The sequence below is a fragment of the Montipora foliosa genome, chromosome 13, assembly GCF_036669935.1.
Source record: "Montipora foliosa isolate CH-2021 chromosome 13, ASM3666993v2, whole genome shotgun sequence".
NCBI lineage: Eukaryota > Metazoa > Cnidaria > Anthozoa > Scleractinia > Acroporidae > Montipora > Montipora foliosa.
The window spans coordinates 12426489-12446488 of NC_090881.1; the positions used below are offsets into that span (position 1 = coordinate 12426489).

At 42.6% G+C, this 20000-nt stretch overlaps 1 protein-coding gene across 2 annotated transcripts in view; it reads left to right on the forward strand.

The window, feature by feature from the left end:
* The window catches only part of LOC137984012 (NLR family CARD domain-containing protein 3-like), an 86648-nt gene that overhangs the window by 20737 nt on the left and 45911 nt on the right, over positions 1–20000 (forward strand). The gene's annotated exons all lie outside the window — the stretch shown is intronic.

Sequence of the window (20000 nt, forward strand, 5' to 3'; positions counted from 1 at the left end):
GCGATTGTTTATCCTTCTATAAAGACATCATCCAAGGGAGAATGCTTCCAAAATGTTACTTCGTGGTTACAGCTCGCCACGAAGCTGGGATAAAAGTACGGGAGTACTGCCACACCCTGTTTGAGGTCGAAGGATTTACCAAAGACGCTGCTGAAGGTTTTATCCGAAGATATTTCAAAACCGATGAGCATCTGGCGATAACGCTTTTGGACAAGCTGGGCACAGATGCAAGCCTTAGCGGACTAACTGCAAATCCATTAAATACAGCCCTTCTTTGCCTTCTTTGCGAAGACTTTCAAGGAAACTTGCCGAAAGGCAGAACTCTACTTTACCACGAAATAGTGCAATGTGTGCTGAGAAGGTATAGGAAAAAGAAAGAATTACCAAAAAGTGACGAAGACCTAACACAGGTATACCACGCTGAATTAAAGCATCTTGGTTCTATAGCGTTGAATGGCTTGCTCAAAGACAAGATGTATTTCGACGACAGTGCATTCCGAAATGGTACTGGCAACTTAATACCTGAATTGGGATTTCTGTCGGCTCAGGCTGGACGCAGCAAACGAAGACCGAGCTGCTGCTATGGGTTTCTACACAAGAGCTTTCAGGAGTTCTTTGCTGCACTTTATCTCAGTTGCCAGCTCGTCGATGAGGAAATTAGTCCTGATAGCTTACTTGCTGACACAAGATATTTTAAGGAGTTTCAGCAGGTGCTCATGTTTACCTGTGGTATGTTGGCTCAACGGTCCGTGGCAAATGCCATGGCACTTACGGGAAGTATAGCAAGTCAAATCAACCAATCAAATGAGGAGGAAAGTGATGACTACCTATGGACTGCATTGAATTGTATTAAGGAAAGTGAAAATGAACAGGGTACCTTTGGAAAAGAATTGGCGCGTTCTCTTGGTTCGCTTCTTGAAATTCAGCATTTTTCGTGTCTACACGAAATAGGTGACAGCGGCGCTGCTATGCTGGCTCACGCAATGGCAACAAACTCAACGCTGACAACCTTGGATTTGTCTGGTAATGAAATCGGTGTCTCAGGTGCCAATGCACTGGCTAAAGCAGTAGAAATCAATTCAACGCTGTCAACCTTGGATTTGTCTGACAATGAAATCCGTGAGTCAGGTGCTGCTGCACTGGCTAAAGCAGTGGAAATCAATTCATCATTGATAGAGTTGCATTTGTCTTTCAATGGAATTGGTGACTCGGGTGCTACTGCACTGGCTAAAGCGGTGGAAGTCAATTCAACGCTGACAAAGTGGTATTTGTCTGCCAGTGGAATTGGTGACACAGGTGCTGCTGCACTGGCTAAAGCAGTGAAAATCAATTCAACGCTGAGAACCTTGGATTTGTCTCACAATGAAATCGGTGAGTCAGGTGCTGCTGCACTGGCTAAAGCAGTGGAAATCAATTCAACGCTGACAACCTTGGATTTGTCTGGCAATGGAATCGGTGACTCAGGTGTTGCTGCACTGGCTAAAGCAGTGGAAATCAATTCAACGCTGGCGCAGTTGGGTTTGCATTCCAATGAAATCGGTGACTCAGGTGCTGCTGCGCTGGCTAAAGCAGTGGAAATCAATTCAACGCTGACAACCTTGGATTTGTCTGGCAATGGAATCGGTGACTCAGGTGTTGCTGCACTGGCTAAAGCAGTGGAAATCAATTCAACGCTGACACAGTTAAATTTGTCTGGCAATGAAATCGGTGAGTCAGGTGCTGCTGCACTGGCTAAAGTAAAAGAACTGAGAGAGCTCTTTGGCCTAGTTGAACGTATTTCATAATAATCGTATTGGCCATTGTCAAAACATTTTGAAATTAATCCTCCCTTGGAGTTAATCAGTGGACCAAAAATCAGACCCCGAAAGAATTGTTGCAATGTATTAGAACTACTAGCATAGTTTAACGAACATTCACTGTTAACCAGTTAGCAGATCATTCGATTAACACTGAAGCCCTTGTCAAACTACCAGTAATTACTTTAGAAGAGTCCTCTTGCAATTCTGGATAATTAAGATAGCTAAAACGGGCTATTAAACTGATATTAAAGACCTTAAGCAAAGTCGACGACGACGAAGACGACGACGACGATGGCTAAGAGAACGCCTCATAACAAAAGGTTTAATTAGCAAAAACAATAGCTCTGCACGCCCCGCACGTGCCTTTCACATTTTGATAGATTTTTTTGCCGTTTTCTTCTTGACAACGACGTGAAATGATCAAATTTGAGGTAATGTGGAGGACGCGAGCACCTGATGATGAATTTTCAAAATTCTCTCTAAATATCCACACCGGGCGACACGGAGTAATCGAAAAATCACTACAGTGAAAGAGAAATGTTATTTTTAGACAACGTTCTCGTAGTCGTAGCCATCGTCGTTGTCCTTGCTCAAGGTCCCTATTGGCATGTACTAAAACCAGGAACACCGGAAAACCCCGGAACACCGGAACACTCCGGAACACCCTGGAAGTAACCCAAAACCCTCAATTTGGCTAACCCTAGGTAACCCTAGCTAGGCCTTAAGTTGGTTTTTAGGCCTAGGGTTAGCCATATTGAGGGTTTTCGGTTACTTCCAGGGTGTTCCGGAGTGTTCCGGTGTGCTAACCCTAGGCCTAAAAACCAACTTAAGGCCTAGCTAGGCTTAGGGTTAGCCAAATTAATAATGATAATAATAAAACTACTTATGTAGCGCTTATCCAGTCCTGTTCCAAGCGCTTTACAAAAATAGAAAAAGAAAATCGTAGATATTAAAATAATGTTAAAAATCTTAAGTTTACGTTAACAAAGATTTAAATATATTCTATATACAAGGCTAAAAGTTAAAAAATTAAAATGTTCAAGCCAAACGTTTTCGGCTGTTTGCCATCATCAGGGTTAAAATGGGTGACCGTCCGCGCGTACATTTATATCTCATGTAATTCCCAAAGGGAAAAGTTTGGAGACATAAGAAATGACTTGTTTGTTCAAACTGGGGCGGAATTGTTGGATCATTAGCCCCTCGACGATCCTACGCTTGTGAAAAGTCTGTGCCGAGGAGAGAACACGCCAAGTGAAAGCATGTGATGGGTTTTCCCGCAGGTGTTTTGCAGGTTCAGAAGTGTGCGCAGGATTTGAATGCTCCGCAATTCGTACTGCTAAGTTTCGTACAGTCTCGCCAATGTAATCAACGCCACAAGAACAATCACCTTTGTAAACAACTTTGGATCTGTGAGTGTTTTTGTCTTTGTTGTTAAAGAGGGTTTTGATTTGCCTTGTTTGCCACAGGATTATAAAAATAAAATTGAAATTAGATTTAAATATTCATGAAAACGGATGTCTAAGATCTAGGCATTTGACACGGATAAGAAAAGAATTCATACATATTAAAATAATTTTTAAAAAGATGAGTCTTAAGTTTACGTTTAAAAAGATCTAAATTGTCACAGGAACGAATGTCATCAGGTAGTTTGTTCCACAGTTCAGGATCCGAAACAGAAAAAGCTCTAAAGCCATAAGACTTGAGATTAAACTTGACAGGAGTCAGGCGTAATGTTGAGGATGACCGGAGCGTTCTTGAAGTTGAATAACGGCATATCAGGTTTTGAATGTAGATAAGAGACTTCTGGTCAAGAGCTTTATAGGTAAGCAGAATTATTTTGAATTTAATTCACTCAGAAATAGGAAACCAGTGCAGGTCGAACAAAATAGGGGTGATGCGGTCGAATTTGCGAGAGCTTGTAACAAGTCGAGCCGCTGCATTCTGCACTGATTGGAGCTTTTAAATAACGTATTTGGGGACACCGTATAAAAGAGAGTTACAGTGATCCAACTTGGAGGTTACAAAGGCGTGGACTAGAGTCTCAGTGGTTTTAGTGGATAGCAATTTCCTTATACGGGAATGTTCCGAAGATAATAAAAGGCAGATTTACAGACAGATTTGACGTGAGGGAGCATTGACATAGTACTATCGAAAACGACACCGATATTTCTGGAAGATGAAGACGGCTGAATTATATCAGAACCAAAACGAAGTGGAGGTAAAGACTTTTGAGGGTTGTGCTTTGAATAAAGGTAAAGAAGTTCAGTTTTGTCTTTGTTTAGCTTCAGCTTATTTAAGGCCATCCACTTACCAAGATCGGATAAGCAATTCTCGATTTTAGCAATGCTACTGGTTAATTCCAGATCATCGTTAACGGAAAAAGAAATGTACAACTGAGTGTCATCAGCGTAGAAATGAAATTGCATGTCATGGAAACGTAAAATGTCGGCAAGTGGAGCAGTGTAGAGTAGGTAGAGGATCGGTCCAAGGACCGAGCCTTGTGGTACTCTACACTTGAGCTCACGAGACTGTGACTTCCTCCCATCGATTAAGACAACTTGCGTGCGGTTAGTAAGGTAGGAGCGGAACCAGTCAAGTGCAGTGCCACATATTGAGAATTTCGAATTCAATCTTTTGAGCAGTATTTCATGGTCAACAGTGTCAAACGCCGCGGAGAGATCGAGTAGCAGGAGCATGACACAGTGGCGATTATCGACAGCAAGAAAAATGTCATTTTGAACACGGACAAGGGCGGTTTCACAGCTGTGGAATGATTTGTAGGCAGATTGTAGCGGCTCTGTGAGTTGGTAAGAGTCAAGATAAGCTTAAAGACGCACTGCCACAACCTTCTCAATAACTTTCGAGATAACCTTGAGGTTCGAGATAGGCCTAAAATTACTAAGAACTTCTTGGTCCAGGTTCGGTTTCTTGAGAAGAGGGGTTAAGACAGCGTTTTTAAGGGACGAAGGTAGAAGACCAGTTACCAGCGACAAGTTTACAATGCTACAAATAGATGGTAAGAGCAGGTGAAAATGTTCTTAAAGTAACGTAGCAGGTAACGGATCCAGACAGCATGGTTTCTGCACAACAGAGCGAGCAATCTTCGATACTTCAAGATTTGAAGTAGGTGAGAAGTTGCTAAGCTCACAATTAGTGGTGGAAATATCCAGTGAGGAAAAGAAATCGGGAATTTCTGAAGGAGTAGGTATACTTCTTATACGGGTTACTTTATCTTCAAAAAAGGTGGCAAATGTATTAGCGAGATCTTCAGCCGATGTGCTGGTTGGAAAACTTTTCTCTGCTTTCCTCTGGAGGAGACGGTCAATTAAACGAAATAGGGCTTTGTTGTCGTTGCCAGCCTCCCAAATAAGATTAGAGTAATAAGCCATTTTTGACTTGAAAATGGTGTTCTGAATAACAGTACGTTGATTAGCATAAGGTCGATAGTCTGATTCAAGTTTAGAGCGTCGCCAGCGCCTTTCAAGCTTACGGCAGGTGGATTTCTGTTTTCTAATTTCCTCGCTGTACCAAGGAGCATTAGGTCGCAAAGTGATGATTTTTGTGCGCAGAGGTGCATGTTTGTCCAAGATTGAAAGTAAAACCGAGTCATGCTGGTCACAGAGTTCCGTAATTTCCTGGGATAGTGAGTTATATAAGGGGGAGGAACGAATATCACGCCGTAGGTTGTCTGGATCAATGGTACGCAGTTTACGAGATGAGATGGTGAGCTTAGCTTTAGGTGGTCTCTTGATAGCCAAGGTGCAATGAACAGCGAAGTGATCAAAGATAACCGGGTCGTTCACGGATAAATTTAAGACAGTTTCTTCGCCGGATCTTGTGACAATGAGGTCAAGGACGTTGTTGTTTTTATGCGTCGGGGTGTAGACATTACAGACTTCCAGATTGAAACAGCTTAAGAGGTCAAGAAACTTATTTGCGGTGTTGTCAGATGGATCGTTGACATGGAAATTGAAATCACCGGCTAGAAGAAGACGGCCAGTAGAAGACACTAGCCTTTCCAGCAGTGAAGAAAAATCATCCAAAAAAGCAGCATGTGTATGACCGTTCTTGACGGAAATTGGAGGGCGGTAAATAACGATAATACGTATGATATATGCGGAAGAGTGAAGCAGTAATTATTTAAATTCAAAAGATTTAAACGGATCCGATTTAATTTGCTCCATTTTTAGATTTTTCCTGTAGAGTAGGCCAACACCTCCACCATTTCCATTAGGTCTTGGTGTGTGAACAAAAGCATATCCGGTGGGACTGATATCACGAATGGTATAGTCGGAGCGGTCATCAGGTTTAAGCCAGGTTTCAGTTAAAGCAAGAATGTCGATGTTTTTGTCCACCACAAAGTCTTTAATTTGTAGTGTTTTATTGAAGATAGATCTTGCATTTAGAAGGCAAAAGTTTAGTGAATTTGCAGATGAAGAATTCAACGGCTGTCGTTTTATCGATACCAAGTTATTTAAATTAGGTCCAACAGAAAATTTCACACTTGAAGGTTTACGAACATTCCATACAGAACTAATTTTTTGGAAACCACACGATTGCTTCATGGCCTTTGCCTGCTCGAGTGCGACGTGTTCTGAGAATCCCTTGAAATTTCAGGAACTGGTAAAGGTCGGGTTGAAGTTTAGATTTCGCTCTCAGATCCAGCAATTGCTGTCGTGAATAATTAAGTTTAATGGCCGAGGCAGTAATATGCAAATCTCAGTACGAAGAAGAAGCAGATCGATGAAGCGAAGAATTTTCGAGATCAGGTCCGGGATTAGAGTGAACATCCATGCATATGGTAAGATATTTGTCGAAAAAAGAATGAGGAAGGGCTAAAGTGATCAGTCCATGTTTCGTTGTCTTGGAGATTGGAAGCGAAAGTTTGTCGGATATGAATGCATGCGGTCGACGCTTGAAGTGGAAGGTAACGTTGAAGTAATAGTTTATCAAACTATCCGGTGTAGGGTAGGCTGAAATCCAAAATCCTGCTTGATTTCGGTCGTAAATATCTTTAAATCTGGATTTCCATTGATAATACAAGCAAGTGAGGGAGGAAAACAACAAAAAAGCATATAATGTGCGGAGCACTGAATTGTAACCGGCAGCCATGCTGGCGCATCTATGATTCTCTGAATAGAGGGTTTTGAGTTACTTCCGGGGTGTTCCGGTGTTCCTGGTTTTAGTACATGCCGTCCCTATTAGTCATCTGGTAAACTTTAAACCGTCGAAGGCAACCCACGTCATATGTGTCTGTCAGGAAACACACCTTCTAGCGAGTAAGGTTTTCCTTTTTGATCAGTTGACATTCCCATGGCAAAGTAATTCAAAGGCAGAACATGTTACTTCGGTTGGGTTGCTATTGAATGCTAGGGAGCTTTAGCAAAGAAAGCTTTAGCAACGACAACGGCGACGGCAACGAGAACGTCTCAAAGTTGCACATTTAGTGGGCAAAAACAATAACTTTGCACGCCCTGCACGTGCGTTTTTCACTTTTGTTCATTTCTTTGCCGTCGTCAGCAAAGCAACAACGTGAAATAGCGGAGGTTGCCTATTTACCGAGTTAGGATTTCGAGTTGGATTTCGAGTTGTATTTCGAGTTGGATTTTGGAGATGGATTTTGGAGTTGGATTTTGGAGTTTGGATTTTCGAGTTGGATTTTCGAGCTGGATTTTCGAGTTGGTCAGTGTAAACTGCAGATTGCAGATCAGGGATAAAATGCAGACCAAGGTTATAATGTAACTGTTGAAAAGCCCAAACCCTTTAGCAGTCAATACTGTTTTATAACTAATTAGGCCTAAGGTTAGCACTTCTAAGGGGTTTGGGCCTTTTCAGCACTTACATCATAACCTTAGTTTGCATTTTACCCCTGGTCTGCCTGCGGGTCTAAAGCATTGGGAACATTCCACAGGTCACTCGTTGGTTTTTAGGCCTAGGGTTAGCCAAATTGACGGTTTTGGGTTACTTTCCAAAAGGTAAAACGATGAAATGTGGATCAGTATTTGTTCCTGAACAACCGAGTACGAATACAAGAAACCAAGTACTTTAGACTAGCCGCTGGTCTGCAGTCTGTATTTTACATTGCCCAACTCGAAAATTCAACTCGAAATCCAACTCGAAAATCCAACTCGAAATCGAGGGTCCAACATAGGTTTGGCGGGATGGGGCTTAAAATGGAGGCGGGATGTGGGATATAAAAAAAAAATTAAAGACGGGATGAGGGATGAAAATACCGTGGCGAGACCGGGATATGCTCCATTTTCGTAGGCGGGATGCGGGATAAGACAGTTAAATGCGGTGGGTAAGTAACCTCTAGTTATGAGTTGAAAAGCTTTAATTTGTTTGGGGAATGAAAAATTTGGCTAAAAGACCCTAAAACGACCCCTAAAAACCACGCAAATAAAGTAAAATAGACCTATTCCGGTCACGCAGTTTTCTATTGTTTGTCCTATAGGAGTAACACGTGACGCAGGTTAAAAATAAGTCGATCTCTTTCAACAACGTTGCGTTCGTTGACATAAGCGCCATGGCGATTTTCCCTTTCGTAAACAAGCGATGCAGTTTGGACGAGCAATTTTTACTGTTAAGTTTGTTGTTTGCAAATGAGGAAAAAAATACTTAATCTAGGATTAGATTAGCAGCGTATATCACTTAGAATTTTAAAAAAATGAGAAAAAAACCTCAAAAAAAAATTAGGAAAAAAGAATTACAAAAAGTTGATCGAACGATATCGAATACGCTTCAATGGCTGAAGAGCAATTGCACTTAACCTCTACACTGCCACAACAACGGCTACAATTTTGCAATTTTAAAGTATTTAAATGAAGCTAATCCTAACAATTTATTGTAAGCTAACCGAATAAAAAGGTTTGGTTACTAAGAATGGCATCGACCGTCAAAAATGGGAGCGCCTGTTTACGAAAGGGAAATTAGCGTCACGCAAGATGGCGACACCGTCTCACTTCGCCAACCTCATCTGAAACCTCTGACATAATAAACTGCGTTCACTTTATTATGAATAGCAGGCAGGCAAGCAGTTTTCTCCATTAGGGAAAAAAAACATGTTGTCAGTTGTACCAAGGCAAAAAATATGGAAAAGATATATTGATGACATTTTCTCCCTTTGGGACAGCAATAAAACAGAGGCTGACCATTTTATTAAACAAGCTAATAAATTCTACCCTATCATCAAATTTGCGGCTGAGAATATCAATGAAGGGGGGCTTGGCATTCCCATTTCCCAGTTCAAATTTGCACAAAATCGCAGTCCCAATTTTAGAGCAAAAGTCTCAAAACGAAACATGAGATTACTGGAGAACGGAGACAGTGAAGACAATGCGAGGTATCATTTGTATCTGCATGGTCTTGCTTACCCAAGTGTCCGCTGAAAATGAGATTTGATCACTGGGAAATGGGAATTTGTTACTGAGAATGGGAGACAAAGAGCCCTTCCTGAGAATGGGGTTGCATTATCAGAGGTTCTCAAGTATTAGTTCTGCTCAAAACTCCTGATATCAAATATTTCATGCGGTCTTCTTGCGTTTCTGGCCACTGCCATGTGAGAGTGAGGACGTTCTGATGGTAACAGGCTTGTTTCTTAACCTCAAAGCTTCCTACCTACAACATACCTCTAATACGGTTTTACTAGCAAGAATCGACTTCCCTAAACCCACTGCAAGCAATGCAGTCACTCAGAAAGAAGAACCTCAAATGAGGTATTGGCAAGGCGCCATGGTAAATATGTCAAGCACAGGAACTGAAACGTCCTTGAACGTACCTTACCGATTTGCAAGACCTTCGGGCCTAGCGAAGAGGGTGAAAACTCAGAGTAGCATACTGGTGAGGATACTTATATTGATAAATTTAGTAATGATGATGATGATGATGATGACAGTGACTCTGAAGGCGACGTATAGAAACAGGAGACTGCACCATTCAGAATGCTTTCATATGCCAGGTGATGATAGCAGGCCTTTTTCCCACCGAAAAATCAGGTCAATCCCAGCTCTCATTTTATCCCTTCATGACCCTCAAGGAAATCACTTTTGCTCGACACAACAGTTTAGAATTTATTATAAGCCGACTGAAGCCTTTCAAAATAGACCACTTTTATAAATGGCGACCACATTTGCATTCTTTTGTATTTATGTTAATTATACCTACTGCCCTAATTTTGAAAAAAATATTCTTTTAAAATTTGCTCGTCGTAGCAAGGCTAGAAAGGCTTATTAGCATTAAAAGAAATGAATATTTTATTTGACCGCCATTATAAGAGGTCCATACACACTTCAACTCATGCGACCACCGCCCAGGCGTTAAAAATGGCTTCATTAAAGGTAAGGCAATAAGACTTCATAGGACGAACTCTTTGAAAACAACATGATTTGAAGAGAGTCTTGAGGAGTTCAAACAACGCCTGAGAGCGCGTGGCTATCCAAACACAACCATAGAGGCGGTCAACTTTGTCTTGAGACAATCGGTTCTTGCCAAAAAAGAAGAAGGCTAACTACAGCTTTTCACCTTTTGTCACTACGTACCACCTAGCAGTTAAGAATCTTAAACAGATATTGATGGAACAATGGAGCCTTACAAAAACCCGCATCCTTTGCTGAAAACGACCTACCTAAAAATCTCCGCGACAATATCATACAAAAGAGGTAAGGCTCTCAGAATGCGAGAGTACCGCAAAAAACATACTGATGGAGTACGTGCAGGCATGTCATTAACTTTCTATCCAGAAATACAAGCACATAATGTTCACTCGTTTCAATCCTCTATAAGTGGCGTTTTTCAGTCTAAATGAAGGTTGGGTCTAAGTTAAGTCATTACATTAACGCTTGCATGTAATGAGAGTACATCTTTAGTATGAAGCTACATCAATTGTTGATCAGTTGAAATATGACGTTGAGTTGGAGCAACGTGGTTTCCACTGGGCGGCATCGAAATGAAAATGCACAATGCGGCGGGATGGCGGGATGGAATAAAAAATAGCGGCGGGATGCGGGATTTGGGACCCTCGAAATCCAACTCAAAATCCTAACTCGATAATTAGCCTGTCTCGAAATAGCGAACTTTGAGGTTTTATGAAGAACGTCAGCGCTTGAGGATAAATTTTAACTTTCTCCCCCAAATTAAGCGCCGCTCATAACGATTTCATTCCTGAGGAACTGCCACACCTTTGTCATATTAAAAACTTGGAATAGTTGTGAAGTGATGGCAATAATGAAAATTTATGTTTTGAGATGACGTTCTCGTTGCCGTTCCCATCGTCGTTGCTAGAGCTCCCTACTAATTGACAAGGGCCAATGAAACGACAAAACAGAACAACAACATTTGTTAATTAAAAATCTCGACTCAGAAGCAAGAGACAACTCATTTGGTTGTTTACCAGTCCAGCGGAGAAGTTGTACCAGGGACAACCAGGATCAAATTAAACGAGTGGTCAGAAAGGGTCTTTAACCTCCTTTAACCTCGGATTTTCGGATCTCAAGGCAAGCGCCCTAACTAATCACTTGGCCGCACTGCCTCGTAAAAAGACAGAGAGTTGATATGAATGATGATTAATTTGAAATCTCTTGCTGAAGGAAATGTGACCAAAACACGAACTTTTCCATTTTGTGCATCTCGAAATAACTACCAAGTCATTACTTCCTCCAAATAATGGAATTAATGTCCTCTCGATCTGCCAAAAAAAAAGTCTGAACAACAACTAAATGACAGCGCACAAGATATCTCCTTCTTTTAGAACTAAGTATATTATATGTAGATATTGACGAAATAGTAAAATATTCCTTTTTATAAATAACAGAACAAAATCTACATCTACATCTACATAATTAATTTGCAAAGTCCTATAAGGACATCTAGCAAATTAAGCATCTCTTCACCGCGCGGGGTGACGATATCATTTTTATCTTCCCCCCCCCCCCCCCCCCCGGCTGGCTGTGCAGAGGCTACCGTAGGCCCCTATCACGACCCTCCTTCATTAACCTCTGTAGGTCATCAAGGATCGTACGCACTGTTAATACGTGACCCCTAAAAAAGGTTACTTAATTTAATACATGTGCGGCTTCAGTTTTGGGCTGCACAAAAAGGCATGATCCCCAGTTCACATGCACTATTCATACTTTTCCTCATTCCAAAAATCCTTACATAACATTCAACGAGATGCTTCCGTGAAGCATACACTGGGTTGCCTGTGGTACGTGTTACAGAAAATCAGAAGGCCCTGAATTGTGTGGTATTGAACTACAACATTCCAGTCTCTGAAGAGTAACAAATAAAAGAGAAGCGAGAAACATTGGCTTCTGGGCTGACAACTTCTTTTCACCACAAGTTTAAGCGTGCCCTCTGAGCATCTGACAGCTTTGTAATACTAAATTAAAGTTCACTGAAGTTTCCATATCAGGCAGGGTTAGTATCTGGATGGGTGACCTAAACAATATACCCCTTCATAAAACAGAAGCATCGGGCTGAAAATACTATTAACGCTAACAAATGCGAACTCAGCAATGTACAGATTTTGTTAGCTTGCTTTATGCAAAACAAATATTGATGCAAAAGTAAATAACTATTGATACACAGTTTTTAGAAAGAGCAGAAGGAAGTTTCCGGGACGGTCGATCGAGAATAAAATATTTACGACATGAAAACAACATTAATTTTGAACAGTGAATATAGAATATAAAAAGTTACGATCAGCGACAAACATTTTGGGAGATTTTTGCTACGTTCAATTTTGTTATTCTACTTTTGGGTGCACAAATAAATCGCAAAATCGAAAGTGACATGGCCGGAATTCAGCGGGCGCCATGATTAAGTTACCGCGGCATGTTTACTCGCCAAACAGTGAAGCATCTGTGTGAAATGATGGGAAGATACCTGGTTTTTGTAAGTTTCTTTTTCTGTCAAGTGTTATAATTTTTGACAATAAAATGAGCGAAGTCAAAACAAAGATCACAATCGCCCAACTCATCCGCGATATGAATGTTGTACGTAGAGATCGTACATGGCGGAAATTCAACTTCATCTGTCTTCTTCAGTTCTTCAGTTTTATTACTCGGTAAAGCTTAAGTTGCTATAAACCAAGATAAAATGAAAAATAACAAGCAAACAAATAATGACGATAACAATGACAATAATACTTATTGCTACTACATCATAAAAATTCATAATTAATCATATCAAGTTGAGATCTAAATTGGGAGACGGACGTAGAGTGTACAACATGAGCTGGGAGCAGGTTCCAGTCAATAACAAATGAATGAAGGGGGTAGTTTCTAAAGAAACTGTGGTGCTGCGTCGGTGGGGAAGTAGTATACAAAAAATTTGGTTTTATCAACGGAGTTGATAATGTAAATTGGCCACCGTACAGAGATTCTAAAAGCTGACGTTTCCAGCGTTAGCCCTTCGTCAGAGCGAAGGGCTAACGCTGGAAACGTCAGCTTTTAGAATCTCTGTACGGTGGCCAATTTACATTATCAACTCCGTTGATAGAACCAAATTTCCAGTCAATAACAGCTCTGGGAAAAAACGAGTATTTGAAAATATCCAGTGATGGAGAAAAAGTGTTCAATTTAAAATCATGTTTCCTTCGAGTGGCCGTGGTGGAGCGGGTAACGTAATCCTCAGGTGGAATGGCAACCAGGTCTTTTAAAATTTTAAACATCAAGATCACACGGTCACGTTTTCTTAGTGATGACAGGTCTGGCCATTTTAGTTTCTGCAATAATGCTGACACGCTTTGTTGTCATGAGTAGGTGTTAATACAAAACGGATAGCGCGTCTCTGGATCTACTCGAGCTTATCAGAGTTGCGTTTAGTGTATGGGCCCCAGACCGAGGTAGCATAGCAGAGGATAGGTCTTACAAGGCTGAGGTAAGCTCGGGCTTTGACTTCAGGTGAGCAGTTGTACAGGTTTCGTCTAAATAGATTTAGGGAGGAAGATCCTTTCCTTGAGATATAGTCGATATGTTTGTTCCAGCTAAGAGTATTTGAGATCTGGACACCAAGGTAAGGGTGAACATCAGACTCTGACAGTTTGGAGCCATATAGATAGTAAGCATGCTCGAGAGGTGGTTTCTTTTTGGTTATGTGGAGAACACGGCATTTAGAAGGATTAAAAGACAGTTTCCAAGTGGAAGACCAGGTGGAGAGTTTGTCCAGGTCAGATTGTAATTTTAAAGGACAGTCATCGGAGGTCAAAGAAGCGTACTTTAGAGGCAAGACCGTTTGGCAAATCATTGATAAATAGCAAAAATAAGAGAGGTCCTACAACGGATCCTTGAGGGACTCCTGAGGTGACTGTGCAAGATTGTGAATGCTCACCACCTACAACAGTCACTTGAGCTCTACCGGTTAATAGACTTTGAACCAAGACAGCAGGTTTCCCCTGGTACCATAGTGTGCCAACTTAGTGAATAGCTGCTGGTGAGAGACGGAATCAAAAGCCTTGGAAAAACCCAAGAGCACCACGTCGGACTGACCTCTGTCGTTTAGGGTGGAAGCAAGATCGTGGATAGTGATAATCAACTGGGACTCACAGGAGTGAAATTTTCTAAAGACATGTTGGAATGGAGATAGGAGATTGTTTGTAGATAAGTGATTCATAATATGACTACAAAGAATATGCTCAAGTAATTTGCAAGAAATACAGGTGAGTGAGATGGGCCTATAGTTACCGATTGACGATTTCGAATCTTTCTTGTGGATAGGAGTGACAAGGGCGTGCTTCCAGTCGATAGGAACAATTCCGGAATCCAAGGACTGCTGGAAAATGCACTTTAGTATAATTGCAGAATCAACAGGAACTAATTTTAGGAGTTGGGCAGAAATGCCATCCGGGCCAGTCGCTTTGTTAGACTTTAGTTGGTTTATAAGGTCAGCGACTCCTTTGATCGAGATTTGAAGTTTGTCCACGGAAGCTATATTGCAAGATGGAATTGATGGGGGGGTATCATCATCAGTGGTGAATACAGAATGGAAATAGTCATTTAAAACGTTTGCCTTTTCTTTGTTGTTCACAATAACCTGGTTGTTGACCTTTAAGGAAGGAATCCCAAAAAAGTCCTGCCTCTTGGATTTTATGTAGCTCCAGAATTTTTTTGGGCATGTAAAGAGATTTTCATCCAGGAGATTGGATACATAGTTGTTACGTGCCTGGTTCATGGCTCGAGAGGTAACTTTACGATGCTTTCTATATGCTGTCCAGGCGTGGGGAGAATTTGTGGTCTTAGCACGATAAAAGAGCCTCTGTTTCTTGCGAGTTAGACGGCGGAGGCTTCTATTAAACCAGGGGTTCGGTTTGGCTGGGCAAACAGCTTTCACGGGAAAATAATTATCAGCAAAGAAAAGTATGGCATTTTTTAAGAGGGACCAGTTTTCGTTAAGAGAACGGAGGTGAAAAGTAAGTTAGAAATGCTCCGCAAGTTGAGCCATATCGCGAATGAAACCCTCGAGGTTGCCCTTTCCAAAATTGTAAATTCTCCTGCTTTTCTGTGAGGGAACTTGTACCCACGTGTTTACAGTTGCAACAACATGATCGTGATCGCTTAGGCCATGTATTATTTGTACATCATTAATAAGCCCAGGTTTGGATGTGAAGAGAAGGTCAAGAGTGTTGGGAAGTTGTGGCCCCACGACGGGTGGGTTCCAGAACCAGCTGTTCAAGATAAGAATCCTGTAAGATATCGAGGAAGTAATGACACAAACCGGAATCGCGAGCTGGTGTAACTACGGATAAAGTGTTCCAGTTAATGGATGGAAGATTAAAGTCCCAGCCAACCAGAATGTGGCGATTGCCAGCGAGATGGACGGCCTTCTTCAGAGATATATCATGTTTGTTTAATGAAGACACATCAGCCGATGGAGGACGGTAGAAGGAACAAATAAGAAGACTTTCTCCTTCGAAGATGACCTCTGCCCACACAATCTCGCAGTTTGCGTCAAGATCCAGGTGGGAAAGAGAAGCAAGATGATTTTTTACTGCAATCAGAACGCGTCTGCCCCAGTGGTTACGGTCTTTACGATACACAGTGAAATATGATGAAAAAAGTTCACTGTTTCTGATGTCTGGTGTAAGGTGAGTTTCGCAAGCAATGATGATATCCACATTATGAGCATAAATAAGAATACTCAGCTCAGCGACCTTCGATCTGATGCCTTGGAAATTAGCAATCAGGATATTGGGGGAAAAAGGTTGCAGGGAGGCGGCTTTGCTGCGAGAAGAATTTGACTCGAGGAAGCTCCAACTTGAAGAATAAAATGCAGGTTCCTGAGGTGCTGAACGTGCCGGTGTGGATGATAACTGAATATTTGTCGGACCGAGCACTGATAAGTTTGAAATCGATAGCCTTGAAGAAGCATTTGGCAGCGCCAGCGAGATATCCTGATGATCAGTAAGGGAATCCGTAAAATTTGCTACTCCACATAGAGGGCATAGCCATGCAGTTGAGAGATTTGCAGGATCTTCGTACGTCTTGGAGTTAATAAACATACATTTGGTATGAAACCAAAAATCACAAATATCACATTGCACTCCTCGCTGATTCAGTTTGACAGGTTTCGCGCACATTCCGCAGGGGTATTTGAAGTTAGGTCCAGGATTTAGCTCAACGTCACCACCAAGCAAAAGCAGCGCTAGCACAAATAACTTTTTGGATTTGCCTGTAAACAAGATGGCGGATTGCTTTGGTTTACGAAGAGACCGGCGTAAAGCTTCAAGGCCAGTTCCAGAAGGCAACTCAGAGAAAGATGACTCGAGAGGAGTATAGACCATGTCGTCAACTTGGGAATCCGCATGATACAAGGGACAAAAACCAATTATGAAGGCAAAAAGAAGAACGATAATCGGAGCAGTAAAATTTACGGCCGCCGTGTTCCACCATGTTCATTTCTGTGTTCATAATTCGTCTCCTTTATGCTTGGTCTCCTGATACACAGCGCTAAACTTGGTGTCAGAAGTGGGATAAGCCTTTTCTAGAACCACTCCAGCAAATACTTCGATCAACGGAAAAAAAAACCTCTTCACGCAACGTTACATTGGATACACGAACTCATGGCGACGAATCTCAAGCGCCCAGAACTCAATCTAACCGGAAACATTTCCGAAAATTTCAAGAACATCGAAGTCAGGTTCAATGACTGCTGCGTTCAAGCGAACTACCGTAACCTGGAGAGAGAGACCCAGTGACAGCGCCAGCCGATTATTATAAGAAACCACAGCTCGAGATCACCGCGCTTCGGTCGGCCATGCCAAACGAAGTCCTTTAGGTCATACGATACACAATAGAACCTCAGATCGCGATCGATGATAGAGCCAAACCTTGGATTTGGTTGGAGAAACTTCGCCTACACTACACAGGTTCGACCGGCAGTTCATTTCTGGCCGACAGATTTAAGTTTTGGGGCCTTAGCCAAACACTGACCGAATCGGTACAAGCATGGGAAGTTAGGATTAGGCAAGCCGGAAGTTTGTGCTCTTATGGAACACTCAGTGACGAAATGTATTGCAACAAATTTATATTTGGTCTCAAAAACGACGCTATGAGAGCCGAGTTGCTCAAAACACATCTCAAGCCCGACAACACACTAAGAGCATGGCTCATGTGGTGACCGAAGCCAAGGCCTTAGAGTCTGCCTACACCGCAAACAAGCTGATAGCAGATTCTTCAAAATAAAACATCGACGAACGAGTCCACTGGGTGAAACATAAGGAAATGAAGCTACGTAGAGAGCCTGGAACACGTCATTTGTGCGGAGACAAACGGGGACCTCACCCGTGGAGACAATGCTTAGCAAGGGGCAAAACATGTTCAAATTGTGGCATTAATGGCCAATGTGTGCCTGGCAAATGGCCCACCCCCACAACGACGGAGAGGCTCATACCTCCCTCACACCCGCAGCAACCGGACCCCCAGCCAAACACCCAGCAACAGGGGAAGCGGACAACGACGGGAAGATGTGCATCACCTGCAAGTTAATGGAGACGAACCTACCGACTCCATGGTGTACGCTGATTATTATCACGAGCAATGTTACTCTCTAGAAACTCCACAGAAGAAGATGAAATACTTTGTAAAAATACCCCTATCAGCTACCGGCTCACACTTCCGGCCAATTACACTCCAGATTGACACTGCAGCTTCATGCAACACTCTATCTCATAGTACCCTCACCTCTCTGGATCGAGACGTGCAAATGTCAAAATCACCTTATCTCTTACACCCATATGGGAACACTCGCCCATTGAGACCTTTGGGCCAAGTCGAGCTAGTGTGCCACAGGAACAACCACTATGACACCCTAACCTTTCAAATCCTGCCAGACGACATCATGGCCAACAAGCCCGCCCTCTTATCAGGGGGTGACAGTGAAAGATTGGGACTTGTCAGAATAGAATCTGACATTTTCTTCTCCCTATCTCCCTCAGTAACAAATGCCAACTGCAACACAGCACAGTACACCCAAGAGCAAGTAGAGTGCAACCACATCAAACAACTCCACAACAACAGACCAAGCACCTGTAACCCACTCCCTTCTCCATCTCAACCAATCATCATCCCTGCTAAACGGCGACTACCTACCGCAGGTACACTTCAGAAAGAACACATTTTAATGGAATAGGCTGAGAACTTTGAAGGCCTCGGCTGTCTTTGGCCTCCGGTGCACTTTGAAACCAAACAAGATGTAACGCCAGTTCAAATGCCCATCCACCGAATCCCAGTGGCAAAACGGGCTGCGAAAAAGAGTACTCTAGACAAATACGAGAAAGCTGGAATCATAGCTAAGGTTGTGGAACCGACTCCATGGTGTTCAAATGAAGTCATCAGAGAAACTCCCAGAAAGGTCCGAATTCGTATCGACCCCAGTCAGACCATTAACAAGGCCATCCTCCGTCCCGTTTACCAAATGCCAACCCTCAACGAGCAGCTTCATAGACTAGCTCATGCCAAATGCTTTTCTCTTGTTGATGTGCGCGATGGCTTCCTCCACATACCCCTGGATGGAGAGTCCACAATGCACACCTCTTATGGCCACTACCGCTGGCGACGCCTCCCTTTCGGGATCTCAAGTGCCCCCTAAGAATTTCAGATGCGACTTATTTCTGCTCTAGAGGGTCTAGAGGGCATAATTTGTATAGCTGACGATATTTTCGTCTTTGGAGAAGGAACAGATTTCACTGAAGCTGAGAAAGATCATGATCGTCGGTTTGTAGCCCTAATGGAACGTTGCCTCCAAAAGAACTTTAAACTAAACCCCACCAAACTGCAGTTCAAGTTAACAGAGGTGAAGTTTATGGGTAACATCATCACAGCCAATGGGATGAAAGCCGACCCTGACAAAGTCACTGCTATAACTGCGATACCCACACCAAGAAACAAGGCCGCCCTCCTACGATTCCTCGGAATGGCCAACTACCTATTGTCATACTGCTCAAATCTCAGTACCGTCATTAGATCCCTCACTGCCCTAACCCAGAAGGACCTCCCATTCTCCTGGACGGAGATTCAAGAAAGAGCCTTCAACAAAGCAAAGCAATTGATCGCTGCTGCACCAATTCTCCAATATTATGATCTAGGGAAACCTGTGGTACTAAAAGTGGACGCCAGCGAAGAAGGCCTGGGGGGAGCTCTCCTCCAACCGAACGCCGAAGGTAAAATCCAGCCAGTCGCCTTTACCTCAAACAGCCTGAGCAGCACCGAACAGCGCTATTCACAAATCGAGAGAGAATGCCTCGTCATCTGCAACACATTTGGAAACTTTGATCATTGGCTGTTCGGCAAATCAGACATCACAGTGCACACAGACCACCAACCCCTCGAAACCATCTACAAGAAACCACTTCACAAGTCACCCGCACGTCTTCAGCGAATGCTAATGAGACTTCAGAGATATCAATTCAGCCTTCATATAGCAGACACACTATCTCGCGCTGCCCTACCCACCCAATGCAGGCAAAAGTGACAAGGTTTGAAGTGTTCCGCCTTGAACTTGAACACTCTGACAATGACCGCAACCCCCGACTCACCGATGTCACAGAAGAACTCCTCAAATCAGAAACCAAAAAGGATAAAACCCTGACTAATCTACAACAAACCATCACCTCTGGTTGGCCGGACGACACACAACACCCGGCCCTCAACCTCCGCCCATTCTGGACCTTCAGAGAGGAACTAAGCACACTCAACGGCATCGTTTACA